The 23,808-nt window shown below is 45.5% G+C and overlaps 1 protein-coding gene across 2 annotated transcripts in view; it reads left to right on the top strand.

The window, feature by feature from the left end:
• LOC137617141 (E3 ubiquitin-protein ligase TRIM32-like) overlaps positions 1–23,808 on the top strand; it is a 103,557-nt gene that overhangs the window by 38,178 nt on the left and 41,571 nt on the right. The window lies entirely within an intron of this gene.

The following is a 23,808-nucleotide window of genomic DNA, read 5'->3' as shown; positions in this document are numbered from 1 at the left end:
GTTTGCCCAAGATTTTTCGGGTATACTCTTCCAGGACGGGGCTGGAGTGTTGGAAGAATTGAGGAAATGATTGTGGAGCTGTCTTCCAGCTCCAACCTAGTCCATTCTTGATCAGGCTGTGGCCCCGGGGATAGAAGGTCCAGCGATCCTGAAATAATTGGAGTCTTCCTCCTACAGGAAGCATCTCATTGCTTCGGTTGTACGGAGGACTTGCCTCCTTGACCGCGCCCTACCCTACCCCGTCTTCCTCTTGAGGGGCGTCTAGAGGAACCTCTATTTGGCCCCCTACCTTTAGGGCGAAAGGTAGTGGTCTGCTTCTCATAGGCGGGAGTAAAGCCTGGTGACTGGGTCACCATCTGCTGGGGTACCATCTGGTAGGTGGGTTGGGGTTGTGCCACCATCTGGGGGCACCGCGGTCATCGGAAGTTGTTGTTGTCTGGCGGGGCGAAAGGGCAACCTTGGCCTCTTTGTCTTCCTCTTAGGTTGGGGACCCTCATCCGGGGAAGACATCCTCTTAGCCGACATGCCCCACTTTTGGGGAAGATTCCTGTTCTCCGTGGCAGCCTTGTCATTTATTTCCTTGACCACTTCACTCGGGAAGAGGTCCTTTCCCCAGATATTGGAAGATATCAGCATCGTGGGTTCGTGCTTCACCGCAGCCGAAGCAAACACAACTCCCTACATGCCCTTCTGGCCCTAACGAAGCCATATAGGTCCTTGACCAGTGTTGCCAAGTGTGACTTGGCCACGACCATAAACATGTCTGGGGATCTATGGTCACTTGCCATTGCCTCTAAGGTAGTTTGGAGGGGCAGAGATGCGGCAAGCCTTTCCTTTGTGACGGTGCCGAGTGAGGGTTGTGAACTCAAAGGCAGGATGCAATCAACTGAGTTATTTATTAAGGAACACTCTTCTTTATATACAAAACCTCAAGGCAACGGGACATAACATGTTCGAGAGACAGACAATGTTCAGAGCAAAACCGGAGACATGATCATTCAGGTTCTTTTTAGTGCAAGGGAAGAGCGCAGATACAAGCATAATATATACAAAATAATTATGTACAATTGTGTGACACACGGTTGGTACATGGCTCCCCCCCTAAAAATGACATACTGTACATGTTAAATAGAGCGCCCTGATCTAGAGGGGCGAACTGTAGGCGGGTCATCTGGCAGAAGATAAGCAGGTTTTAGACGATCAATGGAGACCCAGTCTTCTTTGCCCCGAATGTTTAGTAGGAATGCTTTCGGACTGCGTCGGATCACAAGGAAAGGGCCCGTGTAAGGGGGCGTTAGTGGTGGCTTGCTAGTGTCATTGCGCAGGAAGACGTGCGTTGCAGAGTGCAAGTCCGTTGGTATGTGATGCTTCGCTGGGGGCTTGTAAGTCTGGCGGCACGGAGTAAATTTTCCCACGACGTGACGTATGCGCTGGAGATCGTCGGAGGAGGTTGTAGAAGGAAAAAATCCGGCAGGGACCATACACCATTTCAGCTGCCGAGACGTCGAGGGCGTCTTTAGGAGTGGTCCTTAGTCCCAGGAGGACCCAGGGAAGCTGAGTAAACCAGTTGCAATCCTTGCACCGGGACATCAAAGCTGCTTTGAGGGTGCGATGAAAACGTTCAACCATTCCATTGGCAGCGGGGTTGTAGGCCGTTGTCTGATGTAGGGTGATGCCCAGGAGATTCGCTAATGACGTCACAATTGAGAGGTGAAAGTGGTTCCCCTGTCAGAAGTAATATGCTCAGGGATACCGAATCTTGAAATCCATCCAGAGAGTAAGGCAGATGTACATGAGGCGGACGTTGCAGTTTCCATGGGAATGGCTTCAGGTCAACGAGTGGAGCGGTCGATGACGGTAAACGGGTAACGATGTCCTTGTGATGTGGGTAGGGGGCCTACAACGTCGACGTGAATGTGTGCGAAATGACGCTGAGGTTGAGGAAAGGTGCCCACTCCTGAATCCGTGTGTCATGTACTTTGGAAGTTTGGCAAGAAGTACAGGCGCGGACCCAATCCTTAGCATCCTTAGAAATGCCGTGCCAAAAGAACTTTGCCTTCAGCAGCTGTGCAGTAGAACGGCACGAGGGATGTGAAAGGCCGTGAATGAAATCAAACACCTGTCGGCGCATGGGAGCAGGAATCCAAGGTCGCAGTCTATCAGTACTGACGTCACAGAGGAGGGTGGTGTTGGAGTCTTCGAGGGGAAAATCTTCCCAACGGAGGGACGTGCAGGATGTCCTACAAGCTTGATACTCTGGATCCTGTCGTTGGGCTTCAGCCATGGCGTTGTAATCCAATCCCAGTTGAACGGCAGCCAACGTGTTTCTTGACAGGGCATCGGCAACAGGATTCATTTTCCCAGGGACGTATTGGAGGGTGCAATTGTATTCAGCCACGGCGGAGAGATGTCGGCGTTGACGGGCGGACCAGGCGTCAGACTGTCGAGTGAAGGCGTGCACCAGAGGCATGTGGTCTGTGCGAATGACGAAGGGCGTACCTTCTAAGAAATGGCGAAAGTGACGGACAGCCAAGTGCACCGCCAGCAATTCTCGATTGAAGGTAGAATAACCCGATTCTGCCTTGGACAGTTTTCTGCTGAAGAAGGCCAATGGGCGGGGCGAGCCTTTGACTACCTGCTCGAGTACTGCACCAAAAGCGACATCGCTGGCATCGGTGGAGAGAAGGAGAGGGGCGTGTGGGATAGGAAAAGTGAGAGCCGCAGCGGTTGATAGGGCCTTCTTTGCATTGCAGAAGGCTGCTTCTTGAAGGGGACCCCACTTCAGGTCCTTCGGCTTGCCCTTGAGGGAGGCGTAGAGGGGAGCAAGAGTGGCGGCAATGGCTGGCAGAAAACGGTGATAATAGTTGATCATGCCCAAGAATTCCTGCAGAGCTTTGACGGTCGAGGGCGCGGGGAAGTTCTGAACGGCTGCTACCTTCTCAGGGAGGGGATGGACTCCTTCAGGAGTGATACGGTGCCCTAAGAACGACACTTCGTTGGCGCCAAAGGTACACTTGTCGTACCGGACTACAAGGCCGTTTTGTTGCAGGCGGTCGAGCACGATGCGCAGGTGACGGAGGTGTTCCTCTTTTGAGGAAGAGAACACAAGTATGTAGTCCACATAACATGCACAGAAAGGGAGGTTCCCTAAGATGCCATCCATGAGACATTGAAACGTTGCCCCAGCATTACGAAGGCCAAAACAGGAGTAATTGAAGGTGTATGTACCAAACGGAGTGGTGATGGCGGTCTTGGGGATGTCTTCTGGGTTCATAGGCACCTGATAATACCCCTTCAGGAGGTCGAGCGTAGAGAAAACCTTCGCTTTGTGCAGGTAGGAAGTCACGTCGGCAATGTTTGGGAAGGGATAGTGATCCGGTTCTGTTTGCATGTTCAGGCGCCTGTAATCCCCGCACGGACGGAGGGAGCCGTCTTTCTTCAGAACGATGTGTAAAGGTGACGACCATGGGCTGGAGGCCTTTTGGCAAAGGCCCATTTCCTCCATTTCGGCGAAAGTCTGTTTGGCGGCTGCCAATCGTTCCGGTGCCAGACGTCTGAATTTTGCGAAGACTGGGGGTCCCGTCGTCTTGATATGGTGATAAATACCGTGCTTGGCAGGAAACGTGGGCGTTTGGCGAAGTTCTGGACGGAAAACTTCCGGGTACGACGTAAGGAGGTGGGCGTAGGCATCTGTGGGTGCGCTGATGTGGAGAGCGAGGTTAGAGGGGGCGGATTGAAGAGGTGTCGACAAGTACGAGTCTGAGTTGACCAATCGTCGGTGGGCGACATCGACCAGAAGGTGGAAATGAGAGAGGAAATCCGCACTGAGGATTGGCATTGTGACGTCAGCAACGAGAAACTTCCAATTGAATTTACCGTTTCCGAACGATAATGTGAGGTTCTCGTAACCTGTAGGTGGGTATCGCAGATCCGTTGGCAGCTACCAAGCGGACGTCGGCAGATGTAGACAGACTACGTCGTGCCTTGAAGAGTTTCCTTGGCAAAAGAGAACGACAAGCATCCGTGTCTACCAAAAATCGGGGTAGGCGTGTATGTCCTACGGCATTCATGTCAGCTTCGGTTGACGTTGAATAGGCATCCTCGTCGTCAGGGGTGGAGGCGTTGATGGAGGTCTTGAAGTGGCTGTCCATAAGGGCGTCGGCTTTGGTCATCAAGTCCTTTATGGGTAAACTATCGACATCGGGTATGGCAGCGCGTACAGGTTCGGATAAACGGCGTATTCAAAGGGCACGAAGTAGGTTCACCTCACGAGGAGAGCCCTCTGCGCCAGGTTGAAGGCGAGCGATACTGGTCATTTCCCTGAGGGCAAGCGAAGCCCTTTGGTACCCTAACGGTTGTTGCGAGAGCTGAAAAAGCTTTGCTATACGGGCGGCTGGCGACGGCGACTACTGCTGCAAAAGGTATGTTTTGAGGGCGTCATACGCTATTGGGGTGTCTCCTTGTTCACAAAGCCAGTCGGATATTTCTGGGAAGGTGTCCTCGGGTATCGCCGCGAGAACATAATCCGCTTTGGTGGTTGAGCGAGTCACGCCCCTGATACGAAACTGGACTTCTGCGCGCTGAAACCAAGCAAACGCCTCTCCGCTGGTGAACGGTGAAAGTTTCAATGGGGCGGCCGCAGCGCCAACTGCTGTAGTAGACTCCGTCATAGTACCAACGATGGAGGGGCGGGGGTGGAAGGAAGTGGGAGCGAGTCGACTTCCGGGGTCACCAATGTGACGGTGCCGGTGAGGGTTGTGAACTCAAAGGCAGGATGCAATCAACTGAGTTGTTTATTAAGAAACACTCTTCTTTATATACAAAACCTCAAGGCAACAGGACATAACATGTTCGAGAGACAGACAATGTTCAGAGCAAAACCGGAGACATGATCATTCAGGTTCTTTTTAGTGCGAGGGAAGAGCGCAGATACAAGCATAATATATACAAAATAATTATGTACAATTGTGTGACACACGGTTGGTACACCTTTGTCTCTTGCTCTCTGCGCAAGAGAAAGTCAGACAACTTAAGGAGGTTTTCACTGAACTGGCTTCCAGCAATATCTGCCTCCAACTTCCCGAATGAGAAGGTAAGATGTATTTCCTTCCAGTCCTTGTGATCTGTAGGTAGAGCTAGGGATAAGGGTCTACACTCCTCAAGTGTAGGATAAGGTTTCCCAGCTTCTACTGCCTTCATCACTGCTTTGAACCCTTTTTCTGCCAAGGGAAAGGCCAGTGTAGCTGGAGCAAGAAAGGAAGGGTGTTTCTTACTCAGGGCTGGCACTTTAGAGTTAGTAAAGCCTCTGTCTTTCAAACTGCTAGCCATTAAAGCCTGAGCTTTTCCATGGTCAAGAATTAAGACCTCTTTCGGCTCTGTCTCCTTAGACACAGGTACCACCCTCAGATGGACGAAGCAGTCTGGATAAGACTCGAAGCTGGGCCAAAAGTCAACATCTTCAATGAGGACGGCTCTCAGCTTCTCTGAAATAAATATCTTCCCGATTGTGATCGGCATGTACTCTGCATGCCTCCAAGGGTTTACTTCAGAACATGAAGGAAGATCCTTGTGAGACCCACGGGACGCTGTGAGGTGATGTAACTCCCTCCTCAATGCAGCTTCCCTTTCTTCACTCTGCATTTGAAAATTCTCGATCATTGACATGAGGCTAGACAGGATTTTCTCCATTTCATCAGATGGACGAGCAGAGGACGTAGAGGGTACTGGTTCTGTGGCTGGAACCGACAAAACGGACACAGATTCGACTTCATCCTCTTCGGTTTCAGGAGCCAAGGTAGACTCCTCTTCCTGACCCTCTGCAAGAAGGTCCTTCTCGGTGTCTTCTGACACCTCTGAGATCCTCTCGTCTAGATGGATGTCCTTCATCGCATCCGAGACATCCGTATCTACGGAAATCTGGACGCAAGGGATCTCAGGGTGAGGCTGTGGTATGACGGCATCCGCAGATTCCTTAGGGAACAGATAGGCCCGCATCCGCTCATTCGGAAGGTAAGTCCCCGTGGCGTTCTTCTGGAAGCCACGGACCCATCTACACAGCTTACTCCGTGCTGCATCCCTTGACTCTGTTGTCTTGGGGTCATCAAAAGCCTCAGTAACCAAGGCTTTGCATACATTACATACCTGGGGGTCCCAATACTTGAGAGGTCCCTTGGTTATGGAACAGAGGGAGTGTGCCCTGCACTCCTCGTGGCCGCAGAAGTCCTTGCTCCTGACGTTGCAGAAGACTCGCAGGCACTTGGGGTGGTCCTCCTGTAAAGAGAGGAAAACAATATGAGTATATGGTAGTTCATCTCACTTGATAAACTATATAAATATTATTAATAATATTTTTGCATTTTATTGCATATAGCTTAGGATAGACATGCTAGAAATGAATTAGGGAAGACACATACATGTGTTTCCTGTCCAGCCAATTGCTGTGACCTCCCTCAAAATTAAGGCCTAGGGTTATCGTATTCAGGGGGACCATTGGAAGAGTTCTATCCTGTAAGGATAGATAAGTGTAACTTAACATTGACTTTCCAAAAGGATTAATAATGAGGGTCATTTGTAACTGATCATCTATCAGTGTATGGAAAGAAATTTCCTTTCATTGTATAGTATGGTCTCAACAATATACTGCGCATGGACACACAGAGTATGTTGGAAATTTAACTACTGTATACTTTATACTATAGTTTTCTGTTTGCAGTATGATCTATACTGCAAATATACTGGCTACTGTATAGTTATATACTGTAGTTCTAGCCGGCATGTTGCCGGCAAGGCTAACACCTGGGGCACAGTTCAGCCGGCGTCTTGCCGGTCCGGATAGTGACCAGCAGTCTGAACCCGGCCGGCCCTTGCTAGCCAAGTCAGTTGTGCCGGCGGCTCCCTGGCTGCCGGCGCACAAGTCCAGCCAGTACCTTGCCGGCTAGGGTAGTGGCCGGCAGCTGCCGGTTAGGTTAGTACCCGGCGGCACTAGCCGATAGAGAGAGAGAAAGCAAGGAGTAAAGGATGATGTAAGAGCTCTGTCTTACTGCCTTCCTCCAGAATGAGAGTTCAAATGGAAGGGGAGAATGTATTAATCAGGCTTACACCCATCCACAACCATTGCCAGTCACAGGTTTGTGAATGGCAGTCCAAGAGAGGACTGAAGAACACTACAGTAAAGGGATCCTCTGCCGGTAGCCGGCCCAGCCGGCACATCTCTCCCGGAGCCTTGCGTTTATAAGGTTAAGGTGAGCGACTAGGCCACTACAAGCAGAAGCCCGTGCCAGCTCTACAACCTGCCGGCAAGCGGTGAGATTGTAGGACAACCTCCGAAGGGTTGCAATGGCTAGGCCATCACTAAAGGACAGAGTGGGGAGGAAAAAGGTTCCTCTATGAGGTGTGGAAGGAGCCGGCAAGGTTGCTGGTCCTACCACAACCTAAAGAAACTCTGTTTCAGTATCGGTGCCATCCTAGGCGGCAGGAGAATATCTATTCTCCAGCCTAGGGTCTGGTCTGCCAATACAGTTAAGGGGCTGGCAGCAATCTTGCCGCCACCCCTTAACAAGAGAGAAACAGAGAACCAGTGGCGGCGCCATCCTAGGCAGCAGAAGAATGTCTATTCTTCAGCCTAGTGTCTGCAAGCACAGGACTAGTCTACTAGACCATAGGGAGAAGGTGGCAATATCATATAACCTCTTCAGGTGCGGTCTAGGGAGGTCTAGCCTCCTATGCTGGCAGCGTAATCCGACAGGGGAATGACTATTCACCCTGCCGGCCAGCTGCCGGCACAAGACTATCTACTCTGAGGTTCTGACCGAAACCCAAAACCTGCCATTTGTGGCTAAGGGAAGGGACAGAAAACCCTAGCCTAGTCCTGCCCGAATGACAACTCGAGGCACGACCAACTAGGGTTGTAGGCTAAGGCTACACTCAGAGGGAAGGAGGGATTACCCTTAAATCTCCACTGGAGACGAGTATTGTTTTATATGATAATTCTAGGAGATATTTATCTACGCTTGAATTGATAAAACGATACACGAGGGTAACCGGGGAACATGTATGAAAGTATACTAAAGCCACTAGGCTAGTAGCCCAGTGGCAGCAAGAATCGACTACCTAAATCACTAAAACTCTCGTATACTCTCTTAGAAGAGGAAATTTTATATGCATTCAATATATCTCACATGTATAAATTGCCTAAATAGCTTTATTTAAATTTATTAACACTAGGAATGTCTATTACATCATGCATGAAAGTAAACTGAAACGCTAGGAAGCCTAGCGTAAGCAAGGTTCGGTTACCTAAATCGCCGAAACTATTACGAATACTATCGGCATAATATAATTAACTCCTAGCAATGAAGACTAAATAGCTATCTTTAATCATGCTATTTATACCGGGAAAGTCGTTCTGGCCAACTAAATAACTCATGCGTTACAAACGACAGCACCCATGACGTCTCTGGTTCAGGCAACAGCTCTTCCACTAAGTTTAACTTGATTTGACTCAATTTCACTGTGAGGCAAGAGCTAAAAATTTATGCAATGTAAAGATCAAATACTCAACTTTCCAGTGGCAGAAGAGGCTGGAGATTGCATGATTACCCAAAATAATCCAAAGTAACGAGAGAGCAACCGGGAAAATCACTGAGCGAGATCGCCACAGATAAAGGAATAAAACATGGTGGCGACGATGGCGCCATTTAGATACTCAAAGTAGTGACAGAGGAAGAGTACCTTGATAACGGGTCCCCTTCTATTTTTACCACTTTCCCTCTCGAAGCGAAAACGCAATTCAGGGTGAAGATTGCTATGTGTCGTATCAAAATATATGTCCCCTGATATTATGCGATCTCCTTAAAGGAAACTTTAAGGGGGGTGAGTGGGAGTTAGACCAGCCACCCCGCTCACATCTGCTCTAAATTAGTTCCGTATGAAGGTCAAAGATGTAGTAATGCCCCTGACTTCGTGTGTTCTTGGTCGACATGTCGGAGGAAGATCTGGATTTAGTGTGAGGCCAATGACCTTGTAAATCCAAGCAGAGATAGTGCTCTTTGTGATCCCCCTCTTGACCTTCTCCATGCTGACGAAGAGTGCTGGCACACGGCTCGGTAGAGAAGAGATGTACTGTTGTTCTCTCCTGTAAAACCTTAACTCAGTTATGAGTAAAGAGCAATGGGCCTGAAAATTTTCTTCTTTCTTTCTCAGAGTGTGTGCCAATGGGTATTGACCCCGCGCCCTGGACAACCTTGCGGTTCTGAAGTCACCGTTGCTTCCACTAGAGAAGCAGCGCCTATTTCGGCCGTAGGGGAGTCTCTCTCTCTGCTGTTGCGGTATGTCAGCTGTGGCCATTCCTTGGGTCTCGCGGGTTCCCCACGTAAGGAACGACTGCTTGAGGTCCTTCGGTTGGGGTCACAGCGGGAGTGCATAGCTGCCTTCCCAGGGGCTGATTTTGATCTTTCCTCTCAAGACTTGGCAGGTCTTATACTGAAAGTGTTTCTCGTGTCTCTGACTGTTGCAAACTCGGCCTCTACTCACTCACTCTAAGTCTGTTCTGCTTCAGCGGACGAACGTGACAGATTTAGTATTACCTCCTCCTTCAGCAGTGGTGTATATATGTATACATACATATACACAGTCACACACACACACTCATATATATGCAGTCTGAGTAGGAAGACTTAGATAGTTGGCTCTGACTGATCTTTGAAACATCAGATAACCAACAAGTCTTGACTTTGTGGGGTTTGCTGTTATTCGACCTGTTCGCAACTTTCCTTAACTGGAAGCTTCCGGTGTGCTGCTTCTTGGTACCAGATCCCCAGGCAGTCTGGCAAGACGCCTTCTGACATCAGTCGGACAACATGAACATCTACACATCCCCCCCCCCCCCCGATGTGGCAACGTGCAAAATGGTTCCCGGACTTAATTCATCTGCTCACAGAAGCACAGAGAGAGCTTCCTCCACTCCCTGATCTATTAAGATAATCACACGTAAAGATCTTCCTCCAAGCAATAGCTTCACTACAGTTTCACACCTGCAGGTTATCCAGCAACTCCTCAAGGTGCGAGTCTTTTTGCAATCAGTTGCGAGGAGGATGGCAGGATACTTCTGGGAGTTGTCTTTCACTGTCTATCACGCAAAGTGGTCCATCTTTTGTGGTTGGTGTCGTGGAAGTGCCAGTATCCTAGTCATAGCAGAATTCTTGCTGTACTGCAGAGAGGAAAAACTCTGCTCAGTCTCAGTGATGAAAGGTTACTGCTTGGCCTTGAGCTTTGCATTTCTATTATGCAGAGTTAATATTTCCTCGTCGGAATTGTCTCTCCTCATACAGAGTTTCGAGTGCACTTGTCCTCAGTTGGAAGTTAGACCTCCTCCTTGGAACGTAGTTTGTGTACTACAAGCCTTGAAAGGAGTACCTTAGGAACTGCATAGTCACTCGTCAGACTGTGACTTGACTTTGAAGACAGTTTTTCTGTAGGCCATAGCCTCTGCAGAGACAGCAAGCTACATGGTGTGTCCTACAATATTGCCCATTCAATGGGAGGGGGTCAAGTGACACTCTGCTTCCTCCCTGAGTTTGTGGCTCAAAAGCTGGCTGTAGCAGATCCTAGATTCGGGCCCTTCAGGATTGAGAGCCTCTGTTCTGTCACGGATGATCCAGATCAACTGTTACCATGCCCCGTGAGGGTGCTGAGGAAATATCTCAAACGAACTGCTAGATTTAGGAAAAATATGAATTATATCAAAATTGTCTTACAGTATTAATTACTATGCCTTGAAACCAAAGAAGAAATAATTATTTTTCATTAAAGATGAACAGTTCTTTATATCAAAGGTACTGTATAGTACAACCTCAGCATAGGCTATCAGTTTCCTAATTGATCATTACTGCACAAGAATTTTACTGCAGTACAATATTCTATCCCCACAAAACAATGAATTGGCTCAGTAGCTTTTTGTAGTCTTTGCAACCTCACTATCCTTGTGAGCTGGTAATGAAAGGTTTGGGGCAGCCTATAGGTCTACCTGCTGAGTCATCAGCAGCCATTGCCAGGCCCTCTCTGGTTCTGGCTGGATGGAGAGTGGTCTTCAGCACTGATCATATGTATAAATGGTTATTCTCTAGGGCAGTGACCTGTCCCTTGCCTCTACCATTCATGAGTGGCCTTTAAACCTTTAATGTTAATGTATGAATATACTGTATGGTACATATGCTGTATGGTACATATGCTGTACTGAATGTAAAAACTTGCTCCTGCAAACAAGAAAGTGTTTAGTTTTGTAAGGTATTGCATTCATAAATATAAAATGTAGAAAAGACTTTCAAGAAACAAAACTCGCTTTACAGTACAGTACAGTGCTGTTCATCGCTTTTTCACATAGAGGGGAAGCCAGTCCCTTGAATCTTACAGTGGAGTACCTGCACTTCATTTTGTAATTAATTGCTTTACTATGAATAAAATGTTCATGTACTTACTGCTATATTGAAACCAAGTAGTTTATGTACTGTGCTGTATATTCATCAAAAGAAAATAATGCAGAAAAGGTCCATATGAAACTGCAAACTCCAACCAATCAGAAAGAAGCTATGGAAGTGATGGTATCTTGCAATTTGATTCGACGTGTGGTGTTAATTTTGCAATTTTGTACAGTACTGTATATGGATACAAGGGTGTTATAGAGAAAAAATGTTCTTATAGATATATGCAGTACATTTATCTTTAGGAAACCACAGTAAATAATAAGTCTGTATTTATTGCTATCATGTTCATTAAAACTCACTGTAGCAGGTGGATTGAAACAAAATGAAGCCTACTCTCAGTTAGAAATACTAAACTGATTTATTCACTGTTTTTTTTTTTTTTTTTTTTACATGAATAACATGCATACTATACTGTACATCTACTACAGTACACACACATGGTACAGTACACTGGACATTTTCAGGAAATCTAAAACATTATTCAGCGGTTTCCTGTCTATCATAGTTTTTTATCCTCAATATAAATCTGTACTCCAGTCTTAAGAAGTTTTGTTAATATTTTTCCCACATGTTAGTCTACATTCTCTTGCCTAATATCTATATAATTTACTGTACTCCATTGTATACACCTGATGTGTAATGCCATACCTTTTTCCACATATATCATAGTCTTTGTTTTTTGTTAATTTCTAAAGCCTTGTGTTCATGTCTTTTATTTCTGAAATGGTGAGAGGTTCCTTCATGTATATCATTAGCTTTTTAAACTCTTTTTAAGCATGATTATTATTATTGTTATTTTGGGAGTAGACCCTCTTTTAAGCAGGTTTTATTAAAAGTGATTGCTGCCTCAGTGGCGTTAATCTTGTAATTAACTTTTTCTATTGTTCTTATTATCTTCTTCTCTTCATTTGAACAATCCGTCAGTAACTGGGAAAGGGACATATCAATAGGAAGGTGATGAAGACCATATCATTCACAATTTGTCTTTAATATATCACAACACATTGTAAAAGTACAGATAATATGTACAAAGTATAAAACACTATCACAATGTTAGTGCACACAAAGTAATTGTCACTTTTATACAAAATTTATAAATTACGTGGTGTTAAGTTTAACACATCCTTCGACTCAACCGGTTTCGAGCAGTGAGAAGGTTTTCTGCTCATTGTCAAGAGTGAACTGAAATGCAGGTGTTGTTTTGATGGCTTATATACGGAGTCCTGCTACGAGATTCTATCTTCACTGGTTAAGAACCGCCCTAGGGCGGAGACCGTTAATCCTATTGGGTGGTGGCCTCTGCCTCGCCGGGATGTTTGGTGGGATTACTGGCTCTGGTTCTGTCAGGAGATAATCCCTGTTTTGACCTTCAGCTATATCAGTCCTGTCATAGTTGTTATTGCCTGGACTATTGTTGATAGTGGACCTTATAGATGTTGGCAATAAGGTCCCTTCTTGCGTGGTGTTGAGGTTAGGTCTTTGTTGTTGAATAAAAATAGCTTCCATTATCCGGAGACGTCTACTGTCAGGGGCATGGCCGATGATTGTTACATTTTTCACTATATGCTCCCTTGTTGTCATGAAATTATGTTTTTGGAGGCAATGCATTTTTATTGCACCCTGTTGCACGTGGCAAGATAATCTCTTAGAAAGACGCATCGTCGTCATCCCGATGTAGGTGCCAGGACATTCCTGGACGGGGCATTTATATCGGTACACTACGTTCGTCTTTTTCAAGTCATCTTGCATGGCGGGGGCAGGGTTGTTTTTCATTATCAAGTCTCGTGTTTTTGCTGATTGGTAATAAATTATGAGGTTGATTTCAGTATCCTCTGCGGTGGCAAAAACGTTGTTTTTTATTATATTTTTCATAATCTTTTCTTCTTCGTTGTAGTTTACGCTCATAATGCCTTTATAGTAAAGATTTATTTTTGCTGGCGTGTTGGTATCATTAGGGCCTTCATTCTGGTACCATTTCTCGATTTCTTTTTTAATTTGCCGATTAATGTCCTTATTTGTGAAGCCATTATTCACCAGAATTTTAGTAACTCTGTCAAGTTCCTCGTGGACAGAGTTTATAGGGATACAACGACACCCACCCTCAACATCCCCGAGGCCTCTCTCCGTGCACTATTAGAAATATGCACCAAGAAAGCCCCTTTCACTACCCATAAGGGCCATATATTTATTCAGAAAGATGGAGTCGCTATGGGGTCCCCTTTAGGCGTCCTCTTTGCTAATTTTTATATGGGAGTAGTCGAGGAGAGAGTTTTTCGAAAAATCAGTAAACCAGACCTCTATGTACGCTACATTGACGATACTTTCATAAAAACGGCCAATCAGGAGAGCATAGAAGAACTTCGCCGAATTTTCGAGGAATGCAGCTCGCTCAGGTTCACCCTAGAGCACAGCCTCCAAGGACGTCTCCCCTTCCTTGATGTCCTTGTAGAAACAAGCAATGATAGTTTTAGTACCTCGGTGTACGTAAAACCAACGAATCTCGGCCTATGTCTGAATGGTGACAGCGAGTGCCCTAGTCGGTATAAAACTGCCACCATTAAGGCTTTTATTCGGAGAGCCATTTCTCACTGTTCTTCGTGGAGAGGCACCCACGAGGAACTTGACAGAGTTACTAAAATTCTGGTGAATAATGGCTTCACAAATAAGGACATTAATCGGCAAATTAAAAAAGAAATCGAGAAATGGTACCAGAATGAAGGCCCTAATGATACCAACACGCCAGCAAAAATAAATCTTTACTATAAAGGCATTATGAGCGTAAACTACAACGAAGAAGAAAAGATTATGAAAAATATAATAAAAAACAACGTTTTTGCCACCGCAGAGGATACTGAAATCAACCTCATAATTTATTACCAATCAGCAAAAACACGAGACTTGATAATGAAAAACAACCCTGCCCCCGCCATGCAAGATGACTTGAAAAAGACGAACGTAGTGTACCGATATAAATGCCCCGTCCAGGAATGTCCTGGCACCTACATCGGGATGACGACGATGCGTCTTTCTAAGAGATTATCTTGCCACGTGCAACAGGGTGCAATAAAAATGCATTGCCTCCAAAAACATAATTTCATGACAACAAGGGAGCATATAGTGAAAAATGTAACAATCATCGGCCATGCCCCTGACAGTAGACGTCTCCGGATAATGGAAGCTATTTTTATTCAACAACAAAGACCTAACCTCAACACCACGCAAGAAGGGACCTTATTGCCAACATCTATAAGGTCCACTATCAACAATAGTCCAGGCAATAACAACTATGACAGGACTGATATAGCTGAAGGTCAAAACAGGGATTATCTCCTGACAGAACCAGAGCCAGTAATCCCACCAAACATCCCGGCGAGGCAGAGGCCACCACCCAATAGGATTAACGGTCTCCGCCCTAGGGCGGTTCTTAACCAGTGAAGATAGAATCTCGTAGCAGGACTCCGTATATAAGCCATCAAAACAACACCTGCATTTCAGTTCACTCTTGACAATGAGCAGAAAACCTTCTCACTGCTCGAAACCGGTTGAGTCGAAGGATGTGTTAAACTTAACACCACGTAATTTATAAATTTTGTATAAAAGTGACAATTACTTTGTGTGCACTAACATTGTGATAGTGTTTTATACTTTGTACATATTATCTGTACTTTTACAATGTGTTGTGATATATTAAAGACAAATTGTGAATGATATGGTCTTCATCACCTTCCTATTGATATGTCCCTTTCCCAGTTACTGACGGATTGTTCAAATGAAGAGAAGAAGATAATAAGAACAATAGAAAAAGTTAATTACAAGATTAACGCCACTGAGGCAGCAATCACTTTTAATAAAACCTATTATTGTTATTATTATTTTTACTAGCTAAGCTACAACCCTAGTTGTAAAAGCAAGATGCTATAAGCCCGAGGGCTCCAACAGGGAAAATAGCCCAGTGAGGAAAGTGAATAAGGAAATGAATAAACGTTTTGAGAGGTGAATATTTAGAATAAAATATTCTAAAAACAGTAACAACATTAAAATAGATATTTTATAAATAAACTATAAAAAGACTTATGTCAGCTTGTTCAGCATAAAAACATTTGCTGCAAGTTTGAACTTTTGAAGTTCTACCAATTTAACTACCCAATTGGGAAGATCATTCCACAACTTTGTCACAGCTGGAGTAAAACCTCTAGAATACTGTGTAGTATTGAACCTCATGTTGGAGAAGGCCTGACTATTTGAATAAATATCACTCTTTATGAGAAGGTCCTGTCTATTTGAATAAATGTCACTCTTTATGAGAAAGTCTTGAATATTTGAATGAGTGCCACTCTTTATGAGAAGGTCCTGAGTATTTGATTGAATGTCACTCTTTATGAGAAAGTCCTGACTATTTAAATGAATGTCACTCTTTATGAGAAGGTCCTGACTATTTGATTGAATGTCACTCTTTATGAGAAAGTCTTGAATATTTGAATGAATGTCACTCTTTATGAGAAGGTCCTACTATTTAAATGAATGTCACTCTTTATGAGAAGGTCCTGACTATTTGATTGAATGTCACTCTTTATGAGAAAGTCCTGACTATTTAAATGAATGTCACTCTTTATGAGAAGGTCCTGACTATTTGATTGAATGTCACTCTTTATGAGAAAGTCTTGACTATTTAAATGAATGTCACTCTTTATGAGAAGGTCCTGACTATTTGATTGAATGTCACTCTTTATGAGAAAGTCCTGACTATTTAAATGAATGTCACTCTTTATGAGAAGGTCCTGACTATTTGATTGAATGTCACTCTTTATGAGAAAGTCCTGACTATTTGATTGAATGTCACTCTTTATGAGAAAGTCCTGACTATTTAAATGAATGTCACTCTTTATGAGAAGGTCCTGACTATTTGATTGAATGTCACTCTTTATGAGAAAGTCCTGACTATTTGATTGAATGTCACTCTTTATGAGAAAGTCTTGAATATTTGAATGAATGTCACTCTTTATGAGAATGTCCTGACTATTTGATTGAATGTCACGCTTTATGAGAAAGTCCTGACTATTTGATTGAATGTCACTCTTTATGAGAAAGTCCTGACTATTTGATTGAATGTCACTCTTTATGAGAAAGTCCTGACTATTTGAATGAATGTCACTCTATGAGAAAGTCCTGACTATTTGAATGAATGTCACTCTTTATGAGAAAGTCCTGACTATTTGATTGAATGTCACTCTTTATGAGAAAGTCCTGACTATTTGATTGAATGTCACTCTTTATGAGAAAGTCCTGACTATTTGAATGAATGTCACTCTATGAGAAAGTCCTGACTATTTGAATGAATGTCACTCTTTATGAGAAAGTCCTGACTATTTAAATGAATGTCACTCTTTATGAGAAGGTCCTGACTATTTGATTGAATGTCACTCTTTATGAGAAAGTCCAGTCTATTTGAATGAATGTCACTCTTTATGAGAAAGTCCTGACTATTTGATTGAATGTCACTCTTTATGAGAAAGTCCAGTCTATTTGAATGAATGTCACTCTTTATGAGAAAGTCCTGACTATTTGAATGAATGTCACTCTTTATGAGAAAGTCCTGACTATTTGAATGAATGTCACTCTATGAGAAAGTCCTGACTATTTGAATGAATGTCACTCTTTATGAGAAAGTCCTGACTATTTGAATGAATGTCACTCTTTATGAGAAAGTCCTGACTATTTGAATGAATGTCACTCTTTATGAGAAAGTCCTGACTATTTGAATGAATGTCACTCTTTATGAGAAAGTCCTGACTATTTGAATGAATGTCACTCTTTATGAGAAAGTCCTGACTATTTAAATGAATGTCACTCTTTATGAGAAAGTCCTGACTATTTGAATGAATGTCACTCTTTATGAGAAAGTGCTGACTATTTGAATGAATGTCACTCTTTATGAGAAAGTCCTGACTATTTGATTGAATGTCACTCTTTATGAGAAGGTTCTGTCTATTTGAATGAATGTCACTCTTTATGAGAAAGTCCTGACTATTTGAATGAATGTCACTCTTTATGAGGTCATGTTTGGTTTGAAATTCGTTTTCTATGAAGGGCTTTGTACATATACTTTAGTGCATTTTTCCTAATACCCCTTAACTAGAACTATGAGCTCTTTGCCATTTACTATTGGTTCCCTGCTGTATTGCTTTCTGCTTTTCATTTATTCCCAGTGGTAATCTTCCTTGTAGAAGGGCAGGGCCATTAGTACACCTCATGCTGTGCACTGTAGACATTACAGAAGGTCCCCAACTTACAAACATTAGGAGATGCAAATACAAAGATCTGTGATAAAACAATATAATCTTTTCCTTTATTTACTCTGTTTTTGCTTCCTCTCTTCAATCTTGCTGAGAAGCCTCATCTAACTTTTGCCTCATAGTGCAACTAGGGATTTACCCTAGATGTAGTCAGGTGGTGAAGGGCCTCACAGGCCCGGCACCATCTATTTAGTCCAGATTTATAAATACAATCCATTGGTAGTCTTCCACCTGGCTGTTTAGCTTTTTCAGTTGGTTCAGCCTCGAATTTTTACCTTAGTTAATAACTAAACTGTGTGATAGTCTGGAAATTTCATGGTAGTCTAGTTGGTCTAAAGTTATTTAATAGTCATGATATTGCTTAGTTTTGTGCTTTACTTATAAATTTTAAATATTTAACTTAGCCGGTGAATATATAATAGCTGCAACTCTGTTGCTCGACAGATAAAAAACAGTAAAAACTCGCCAGCGATCGCTATACAGGTTGCAGGTGTGCCCACCAGCGCCAACTGTCGGCCAGATACCATACTCGATGTAAACAAAGACTCAATTTCTTCTCTGTCGAAGTGTCGACAAGACGTACTTTACTCGCTGTTGAAACCTGGAGTTTTTCCCATCATATTTGGTGAAGTACTTTAATTTGGTTTGAGGTTTCGCAGTACAGGTGTTTTTCTTCAAATAAATCCTTGAACTCTTTTTTGTATCGGATTAATTGTTGATGACTTAGATCGTTTTTTGGAATTTTCCCTTGACCAATTCAAAATGGCTGACCTTTCACAAGTTCCCAAGTTCAGAAAATGCAATGCTAGGGACTGTCATAGGCGTCTTCCAAAGGCTTCTCTCGACCCTCACACTGTTTGTTCCAATTGTCGGGGTAAAACCTGTCAATTGGAAGATCGGTGTGAGGAATGCGTGGGCCTTTCGGAATTCGATTTTATCGAATTTGAGAAGTATACACGCAGACTAGAGAGAGATAGGGTAAGGAGAAGTTCTTCTAGGTCGGTAGATTTTTCCTCTCCTCATGCCCCTCAACCTAATCCTTCCCCTGTAGTGGTTGTTCCTAACCCCCCTCCTAGCACTCAGGAACCATCGATGGCTGACATGATGCATGCTATCCATGCCTTGGGGGAGAGAGTTGAGTCCCTTGCAAGTGACCGCAATCAACTCATGGCGGACGTAAAGGAACTAAAGTGCCAAAGTGCCGCGGGAAGTGTTGAAGTGCCTAGTGTTTCTCAAAGTGTTGTGAACAGTGTTGCGCTTGAGGGTTCGTCTGTTCGTGCCTGTCGTCCTCCTAGTCCGGGACCTCTTGCACGCTCCCAAGCCCAGGGGAGAAGCAATGTCGTACGACTCATGGGTTCGAGAGGCCTTGATCAGCTAACAGACGTTCCCTCTATGGTATCAGGCGTATCTCCCCAAGATCGCCCCTACCAACGTAAGACGAGAGAGCCCGTTTTTACCTCGTCGTCTGAAGGTGTTTCTTGTAAGAAACCTTGGACTAAGGTCTCACGACCTCTGAAGCGTAAGTCGGTCCCTTCAGGACAAGTCCAACGTCCCGGTTGTAGCCACTGGGTCAGTTCGGACTTGTTGCCGTCATCTGATGACTGCTCGCCGCCTAAGAGAGGCAAAGCGGTGCCGCCTCAGTCGCTCACCCCATCTGTTGCCGCACCTGCTGCTGTTGACCCTAAATGGGTGTTGCTGCAGGACATGCAGTCCAAGCTTGCGTCCTTGATGGAGGACTTCAATGCGGAGAAGGTTGCTGCTGAACCTTCTGGCCAACAACCATCCAAGCGGTCTGTTGTGCGTCCTGTTGACGCTGAGGTAACTTTCTCGCGTCTACCAGTTGGGGTTGTACCTCCACCGATGCGACCCAGTGTGGGTTGCCAGCCGCACGTTGACGTTAGGCGACGCACGGAGGTGGTTGTTGACGTTCAGGACGTTCAGCAACCATCAGAGGTGACTTGTTTTGACGCGGTGCGTCAACCTCCGCAACCCGGTATGGTGTTGACTGCACAACCCAGACGGTCTAAACAGTCTCGGGTGGACGCTGTGCGTCCTCGCGCACCCATGGTTGTTGACAGTTCACAGACTGTGCAGCAGTTCCATGACGCTGCGTCCGGCTCCGTCACGCATGCACCAGTGCGACCGGACTCAGCGAGCCAAACGTTGCCCACTCCTTTGCCGTTTCCTCATCAGTTTTTGGATGAGGAACTATCAGATGAGGACGTTGCTGAACCACAAGAGGATCAACCTTCAGAACTTGACTAGCCTAAGGCAACTCAACCATCATTGGACTTTAGAAAAGTCATGGCTGTATTTAAGGAGTTGTTCCCTGACCACTTTGTTTCTGTGGCTCCTCGTTCGCCGCCGTCAGAGTTTGTATTAGGCGTGCCTGCTACCGCACCTGCCTTTACTAAACTCGTTGTCTCTCGCTCATCCAAGAGAGCTTTGCGGCTGTTGGGAGATTGGTTAGAGACTAAGAAGAGTTTAGGAAAGACAGCATTTGCCTTTCCCCCATCTAAACTCTCGTCTAGATGGAGCGTCTGGTATGCCACGGGAGAAGTTCTCGGCTTGGGAGTTCCTGCCTCTGCCCAGGGCGACTTCTCAAGTCTTGTAGACTCTCCCCGCCGCCTTGCCATGAGACGCTCGAAGATTTGTTGGTCACCATCGGACCTGGACCACCTTCTTAAAGGGATATTTAGGGCTTTCGAAGTCTTTAACTTCCTAGACTGGTGCTTAGGAGCCCTGAGCAGGAAAATCTCTTCTGCAGATAAGGATGTTTCCTTGCTCATTATGTCCTGCATGGACAAGGCCGTCCGTGATGGGTCCAACGAGCTAGCCGCCTCATTCACATCCGGAGTCCTGAAGAAGCGAGAGTCTCTCTGTTCTTTCCTGTCTGCTGGAGTGACGCCATGCCAAAGATCTGAGCTACTCTTTGCTCCCCTTTCCAAGTGCCTGTTTCCTGAAGTCTTGGTAAAGGAAATTGCCTTATCGTTAGTTCAGAAGGACACCCACGATCTAGTTGCGTCCTCGGCTCGCAAAGGTCCCCCTTTGCCTACATTGTCTGCTAGACCGAGGATAGACACTCCAGCGTCTCGCTTTATTCCGCCCTTTCGTGGCAGAGCCTCCAGCAGAGGAGGTGCTCGTGCCGAAGGGAAGCGAGGGAAGAGGAAAGGATCCAAGTCCTCTAAGGGCAGAGTCTGACTGCCCGCAACTTCAGACAGCAGTAGGAGCCAGACTCAAGAACTTCTGGCAAGCCTGGGAGAAGAGAGGCGCAGATCAACAATCTGTGAAGTTACTCAGAGAGGGGTACAAAATCCCTTTTGTACGCAAACCCCCTCTAGCGACGTCCCCCATCGATCTCTCTCCCAGGTACAGAGAGGAAGAAAAGAGACAAGCCTTGAAACTGGAAGTGTCTCTTTTGCTAGAGAAGGGAGCGGTGGTCAAAGTCTCGGACCTTCAATCACCGGGGTTTTACAACCGTCTCTTCCTAGTATCAAAGAAGACAGGAGGTTGGAGACCGGTGCTAGACGTCAGTGCTCTGAATGTCTTTGTCACAAAGACGAAGTTTTCCATGGAGACCACAAAGTCAGTCCTAGCAGCGGTCAGAAAGGAAGACTGGATGGTCTCGCTAGACCTAAGGGACGCCTACTTCCACATCCCCATTCACTCAGATTCCCAACCTTTTCTGAGATTCGTCTTCGAAGATGTGGTTTACCAGTTTCGGGCCCTGTGCTTTGGCCTAAGCACAGCTCCTCTCGTATTTACGAGGCTGATGAGGAATGTGGCCAAATTCCTCCACTTATCGGACATCCGAGCCTCCCTTTATTTGGACAACTAGCTTCTCAGAGCCTCTTCCAGTCGTCGCTGTCTGAAGGATCTCAAGTGGACTCTAGATCTGACCAAGGAATTGGGACTCCTAGTCAATTTGGAAAAGTCGCAGCTGGTCCCATCCCAAACTATTCTGTATTTAGGGATGGAGATTCACAGTCAAGCTTTTCGGGCTTTTCCGTCGGCCCCCAGAATAGATCAAGCCCTGCTATCCATCCAGAAGATGCTGAAGAAGGAATGCTGCTCAGTCAGACTGTGGATGAGTCTGGTAGGGACGCTGTCATCCCTGGAGCAATTTGTATCACTAGGAAGACTACACATCCGTCCTCTTCAATTCCATCTGGCTTTTCACTGGAAAAAGGACAAGACGCTAGAGGCGGTCTCGATCCCGATTTCCGGAAAGATAAAGTCTTGTCTGACTTGGTGGAAGGACAATATCAACCTAAGAGAGGGTCTTCCCCTGGCTGTTCAGATACCCAACCACGTTCTCTTCTCGGACGCTTCGGACTTGGGCTGGGGCGCGACGCTGGACGGTCGGGAATGCTCAGGTCTGTGGAACTCGAGTCAGAGGAGCATGCATATCAACTGCAAGGAGCTGTTGGCAGTTCATCTGGCCTTGAAAAGCTTCGAGTATCTCCTTCGAGGCAAAGTGGTGGAAGTAAACTCGGACAACACCACGGCCTTGGCGTACATCTCCAAACAAGGAGGTACCCACTCACTGACGTTGTACGAGATCGCAAGGGACCTGCTCATCTGGTCAAAAGGTCGAGACATCTCCCTAGTAACGAGGTTCATCCAGGGCGACTTGAACGTCATAGCAGATTGTCTCAGTCGGAAAGGGCAAGTAATTCCAACCGAATGGACCCTCCACAAGGATGTGTGCAAGAGACTTTGGGCCACTTGGGGTCAACCAACCATAGATCTCTTTGCAACCTCGCTGACCAAGAGGCTTCCAATCTATTGCTCTCCAGTCCTGGACCCAGCAGCAATACATATAGATGCCTTCCTCCTAGATTGGTCACATCTGGATCTCTACGCATTCCCACCGTTCAAAATTATCAACAAGGTACTGCAGAAGTTCGCCTCTCACGAAGGGACAAGGTTGACGTTAGTTGCTCCCCTCTGGCCCGCGAGAGAATGGTTCACCGAGGTACTTCGATGGTTAGTAGACGTTCCCAGAAGTCTTCCTCTAAGAGTAGACCTTCTACGTCAGCCCCACGTAAAGAAGGTACACCAAAGCCTCCACGCTCTTCGTCTGACTGCCTTCAGACTATCGAAAGACTCTCGAGAGCTAGAGGCTTTTCGAAGGAGGCAACCAGTGCGATTGCTAGAGCAAGGAGAGCGTCTACCATCAGAGTCTACCAATCGAAGTGGGAAGTCTTCCGAGACTGGTGCAAGTCAGTTTCTGTATCCTCGACCAGTACCTCTGTAGCCCAAATAGCTGATTTTCTCTTATACCTGAGAAAAGGACGATCCCTTTCAGCTCCCACTATCAAGGGCTACAGAAGCATGTTGGCATCGGTCTTCCGGCATAGAGGCTTAGATCTTTCCAACAATAAAGATCTGCAAGACCTCCTTAAGTCTTTTGAGACCACTAAGGAGCGTCGTTTGGCTACTCCTGGGTGGAATTTAGACGTGGTACTAAGATTCCTCATGTCAGACAGGTTTGAGCCTTTACAGTCAGCCTCCCTGAAAGATCTCACTCTTAAGACTCTTTTCCTGGTATGCTTAGCCTCGGCTAAAAGAGTCAGTGAGATTCATGCCTTCAGCAAGAACATCGGATTTTCGTCGGAAAAAGCTACTTGTTCGCTGCAACTTGGTTTTCTAGCCAAAAATGAGCTACCTTCTCGGCCTTGGCCTAAATCTTTCGATATTCCCAGCTTATCGGAGATCGTAGGCAATGAACTAGAAAGAGTCTTATGCCCTGTTAGAGCTCTTAAGTTCTATTTAGATCGTACTAAACCTTTACGAGGCCAATCTGAAGCTTTATGGTGTTCAGTTAAGAAACCATCCTTGCCTATGTCAAAGAATGCTTTGTCATACTTTATCAGATTGTTAATACGAGAAGCTCATTCACATCTGAGTGAGGAAGACCGATATTTGCTTAAGGTTAAGACGCACGAAGTTAGAGCTGTAGCAACTTCCGTGGCCTTTAAGCAAAATAGATCTCTGCAAAGTATAATGGACGCACCTATTGGAGAAGCAAG

This window comes from Palaemon carinicauda, chromosome 23 (assembly GCF_036898095.1).
Source record: "Palaemon carinicauda isolate YSFRI2023 chromosome 23, ASM3689809v2, whole genome shotgun sequence".
Classification (NCBI taxonomy): domain Eukaryota; kingdom Metazoa; phylum Arthropoda; class Malacostraca; order Decapoda; family Palaemonidae; genus Palaemon; species Palaemon carinicauda.
This window is presented reverse-complemented; position numbering and strand designations above follow the sequence as displayed.